Source organism: Mytilus trossulus, chromosome 11 (genome assembly GCF_036588685.1).
Source record: "Mytilus trossulus isolate FHL-02 chromosome 11, PNRI_Mtr1.1.1.hap1, whole genome shotgun sequence".
Classification (NCBI taxonomy): domain Eukaryota; kingdom Metazoa; phylum Mollusca; class Bivalvia; order Mytilida; family Mytilidae; genus Mytilus; species Mytilus trossulus.
Window position 1 is genome coordinate 19,948,105 of NC_086383.1, and position 5,655 is coordinate 19,953,759.

General features: G+C 31.4%; 1 long non-coding RNA gene across 2 annotated transcripts; it reads left to right on the forward strand.

The window, feature by feature from the left end:
- The first annotated feature begins 1,756 nt into the window (after positions 1-1,756).
- On the forward strand, positions 1,757-5,271 carry LOC134689588 (uncharacterized). Of its 2 annotated transcripts, XR_010101873.1 has the most exons (4): positions 1,757-1,848; positions 2,325-2,375; positions 3,577-3,678; positions 5,143-5,271. It is a non-coding gene; the product is annotated as an uncharacterized LOC134689588 (long non-coding RNA). The 2 variants fall into 2 exon arrangements; XR_010101874.1 differs by lacking the exon at positions 5,143-5,271 and having other exon boundaries at positions 3,577-3,679.
- The last annotated feature ends 384 nt before the right edge of the window (positions 5,272-5,655 follow it).

The following is a 5,655-nucleotide window of genomic DNA, read 5'->3' on the forward strand; positions in this document are numbered from 1 at the left end:
CCCCGATATGACAATATTAATGTAAAACAATTCAAACAAGAAAACTAATGACCTTATTTAAATATAATAATGAACAAAAAACAAATATGTAACACATAAACAAACGAAACGGCAACCACTGATTACATGCTCCTGACTTGGGATAGGCACATGCATAGATAATGTGGCTGGGTTAAACATGCAAATTTTTTTTTACATTGGCATTTCCACATATATCACATTGCATTGCACTTTCAGTTTCATTCATCAGTCATTAACGTTTTTTCACAATTTAAGGTTAAGTTTTACTTGTTTTGAATGATTAAACCATTTGCATGATTTCAAATGTCATATCCACTTTTTCCTACCTGCCCCTGGAGGACTTTTGAATTCAGTGTTTGTTTGAAATAGCACATCCTATTGATGGCCTCTTTTTCAAAATTTTATTAAAAGTTTCAACTACATAGTTAGATCTTAATTTTTCAGGCTTTTTACATCATATGGCTGATCTAGATGCTGTTTTAAGAGCACAGTCTGTACTGTTTGTGATTGAAGAAGAAGTGGAAACAAAGCCAGAAAATCTGTTGAGTCATACAGATATTCTGTTTAATATGTCCCGAAACACAAACTTCAGCGAAGACCTACTTTAGAAAAGATGCATGGCAGCTTGTTTTAAATACTCTCAAAGTATTATAAGGTACACAAATGTAACCAGTCTGAATATTAAAAATAGAAAACTAACGACCTTATTTAAATATAAAAATGAACAAAAAACAAATATGTAACACATAAACAAACCACTGATTACAGGCTCCTGACTTGGGATAGGCACATGCATAGATAATGTGGCTGGGTTAAACATGCAGGTTTTTTTTTACATTGGCATTTCCACATATATCACATTGCATTGCACTTTCAGTTTTATTCATCAGTCATTAACGTTTGTCACTATTTAAGGTTAAATTTTAACTTAATTGCTGCAATCAAAGAATTTTCATTGCTTTTTTAGCTCACCTGGCCCACAAGGCCAAGCGAGCTTTTCTCATCACTTGGCGTTCCTCGTCCTTTGTTCGTCTCCGTCGACATCGTTGTTAACTTTTACAAAAATCTTCTCCTCTGAAACTACTGAGTCAAATTTAACCAAACTTAGCCACAATCATTATTGGGGTATCTTTTTGAAAAAAAAAATGTGTGCAGTGACCCAGGCAACCAATCAAGATGGCCGCCATGGCTAAAAATAGACCATATGGGGTAAAATGAAGATTATAACTCTGAAAATAAAGCATTTAGAACAAATCTGACAAAGGATTGAATTAGTATCTAGTCAATATCTATTTTCCCTGAAATTTTCAGATGATTTGGAGAAATGATTGTTGGGTTGCCTCTCCCTCAATTGGTAATTTGAAAAAAAAATGCCTTTTTTGGTTATTATCTTGAATATTGTTATAGATAGAGATAAATTGTAAACAGCATAAATGTTCAGCAAAGTAAGATCTACAAATAAGTCAACATGACCAAAATGGTCAGTTGACCTCTGAAAGAGTTATTGCCCTTTATAGTAAATTTTTAACAATTTTCATTAATTTGGTAAATTGGTTTACAAAATACTTTCCTTTCTATCTAAAGGGCCAAGTTTATTATAGATAGAAAAATTGTAAGTAACAAGAATGTTCAGTCAAGTAAGATCTTCAAACACATGTTTGTCATGAATCCATCTGTGTCCTTCATAGACTAAGGTGAGCGACAAAGGGTCTTTAGAGCCTCTAATTTATGTTTTAGATATGTATATTAGTAACACTCAGAAGTATTATGATAAGATTTCTCCATGCCAGACAAGAAAAGGCAAAGCTTTAATAGGTCCAGTTGAAGGTGAGTTTCATATTAATGAATATTGAAAAAAACATCTGAACGTAAGTACGTATATGTGGAATAATTGCCATTGGTACCAAACCCAGTTACGACATTGAACAAGTATTAAATAAGCTCTCTACGAGTTCAAGTTTGACATCATTATAAAGTTGACTTTTGACTGGTTTCTGCTGGTTTATAGTAGAAACGTGTTTAACTGGCCATGGACCTAAGAGCAAATTGATTTTATTTCCAATAAGTTAATTAATGAAAATATAAAATGTGTAAAAGATTTTCAAGGAGACAACAATGAGCTAGAGACCAATTTGCATAGATGTAAACTACTATTGGTTACTGTTTGGCCTTCAACAATAAGCAAAATCTTTAAAATGTAGGAAGTTATGAAGACTTTGTGACATTATGTTAAGACTTTGTAATAACTTCACCATTGTTTTAAGGATAACGCGTATTCAAGCACTTTTTAAAAAAAAATGTAGGAAGAATATTCAAAAAGTTTTCAAAAAGGACATCAGACCAGATTAAATCAAGTAAGTAATTCTTGACTTGTGTAAGTATTTTAATTTATAATGTTCTGATTAGTACTGTTTTCTACTGCACAAGTATTTCTTTGAACATACAACAGTTTGGGTTATACAGATAAGTCTGAACCATCTTACATATTTATCAATATGCTCCAGTAACATTGATAGTGCAAGATGTTAACTCTGCATAGTATATTATTTACTTTTTATATTTGTATTGATTTAGTATAAAACCAGATAGGTTGTTCATTTGTGTAAGTTGAAATTTGAAAATTCACCTCTTATTCCATTTTTTCTTTTAAAAGATGATTTTGATCTATTTTTTTAGCTTTTTGGCAGAAAAATGAAATATCATTTTTTAAAATGTATTTAATTGTACTTAAGGCATCATGAATTATATATAATCATTTATAAAAAATCTGCCCCTAAAAATTAGAGGTGAGTAATTTCAGGCTTTAATGAGACTCTTGTTTCTGTAGATATCTTGTTTCAATATTTGTGAAACATGTTTATGCCAACCTGGGGAGATATGATATAACAAAGAATACTAACAATTTAGGCAGTTTATTTATACACATTTTTTATACCCCATGCAACTTAAGTTACGAAAGGTAAAATATTTTTGACTGGTCCATCGGTATCAAAAAAGCTTGGATTGGATTGTTATTGACAGAAATAAGAGGAGGGAGACTTTTTTCACGAGGAGACTGGATAAAGATCATAGATTTTTGCTTTATGCCTAGAACATGTAGAAAGCACATTTAGTTTTTGTTGGATTTCCTATAAATTTCAATGAAGTGCTGGATATCGGTTAAGGTGGACCACTTTGTCAGGGGGGGGGGGGAGGATGAAAATCATAGATTTATATTTTGTTTGCCTAGTGACAATATAGGGATGTGGGGTATGTGATCCTGCTCACTTAACTAAAGTTCTTTTATAGATAACCAAGCTATAAAAAAAAGTTCTATGACATAATTCTAGGTAAAAAAGATAAGAAATCCTTTGATAGTGATGACAGATCTCCATTTAAAGCAAGACATGGTAGGTATTTTTAAATATTTGTATTTAGAAATACTTATTGCTGTTGTTCTACACATCTACAAATTTCCTACTCAATTATACATGTATCAGGCTTATTATGTTGCATGCCAGAAGCATTTCATCTTAACAAGTCACTTCTAACATCTTATAATTAATTACTTTTTAGAAAAAAGAAGTGTATATTCCTTTACAAGTGAGGAATTTTCTCCATTAAAAGCTAGGAAAGCTAAGAAATCCTTTACAAGTGAGGACAGTATTCCATTAAAAGGTAGGAAAGCTAGGAAATCCTTTACAAGTGAGGACAATTCTCCATTAAAAGCTAGGAAATCCTTTACAAGTGAGGATAGTTCTCCATTAAAAGCAAGGAAATATCTTACAACTGAAGATAGTTCTCCATTAAAAGCTAGGAAATCCTTTACAACTGAGGACAGCTCTCCATTAATTGCTAGGAAATCCTTTACAAGCAAGGACAGTTCTACATTAAAAGCAATACAAGGTGAGTGATAACATGTTATTTGATAATTCCATTGACTTATATGCGTGTTTTTAACAACACGGAAAATCAGAATTAAGCAGTATTTATATTGAGTGTTTTTATAAATTTAGAAACACGTCAGAGGGAATCCCAGTTTTGATAAAATACTATAGTTCTCGGAATTCAGATAAATCTATCTTTGTCATATAAGAAATGAAGTGGAGTTTTTCTTATATGTTATTGTTATGAAACTGATATTTAAGATCATTGTAATTCCATAAAGAAATAGAGAACCATCTAGGTCGTTTAGTCAACATTTAATATACGATCTTGCTCAAAGGTTTGTTTTGGTAATTATGCGCATGCGTATAGATTTCTTGACTTCAAGGGGTTTTAGCTCTGGATTCCCCACTCAATTAATTTATATCTCATGGGATCTTTTCTATGAATGTCTGCTATTGAGGGTTATTGTTGTTGCATATCTGTAAATCATATGCATCATTAAAAAAAAATGAATGTAGTCATCATCATAGAACACCCCTTCAGGCGAAATGGAGTCTACCATATTATCGTTTCGAGTTGTCTCACTTCCTTAAATGTTGAGTCAAACGACATGTCCAGTATTAGCTCGTTCTGTCAATAAATGTTGTATTTTATTTAAAACGATCGCAATTTGAACCGATAAATTTGTACGGAAAGGAGTCATGATCACTGACTCAAAGAAAATTAATTATTTGAAGAGTTAGGAATGGGGTTCCTGCTAGAACTAACGTAGGAAAATAGGTGATAAGATACGAAGTGGAATATACTTTCTCTCACTCTGAGTCACAGTGACTGCTGTGGAAAGTAAACTTGGAATTGATAGTACAAAAATAAAACACAATAGGCCTATTTTCATTGTTCTTATAGGATACAACATATAAATATTAACATTTTAAGTAATTTAAGAAACAGTTTATGCATACACACTTATTGATACAACCAAGGTATAACAATAAACTATGACATAATTGTCAGTAGTAGAGATAAGAAATCCTTTGATAGTGATGACAGATCTCCATTAAAAGCTAGGAAATCCTTAAATAGCAAAGACAGTTCTCCATTTAAAGCAAGAAATGGTAGGTATTTTCTATATTTTGTATGTTGATATATTTTTTCTGTTCTAGACATAACTGTGTAGTAAGCTGACGTAAAAAAGAATACACAAGTTTCTTCGTAACACTCACTTCTAACACTTTACAATTAATTTCTTTATAGGAAAAAGAAGTGTGGACAATTCTTCATTAAAAGCTAGGAAATCCTTTACAAATGAAGATATAGTTTTCCATTAAAAGCTAGGAAATCCCTTACAAGTGAAGATAGTTCTCCATTAAAAGCTAGGAAATCCCTTACAAGTGTAGATAGTTCTCCATTAAAAGCTAGGAAATCCCTTACAAGTGAAGATAGTTCTCTATTAAAAGCAATAAAAGGTGAGTGATAATATAGATATGTTATATACCTATTACCATTAAAAAGAGGAAGCTAACATAGGGGACAATGAAAGTTAATACCATTACTTTAACCATTCAAAATCCTGAAATTTAGTTTTTGATCCAGATAGTCATTTGAGCTTATGCCATCACTTGCTATAATCCTCATGAATTATTTCCAAAATCTTCCGTTCTGAAATTAATGTGTCAAATACTTCAAAAAGACTTAAAGTGAATGTTCCTTAGGGTATATAGTTTATAAATTTTAATTGATGATTTGATTCATCAACAAATCTTGATG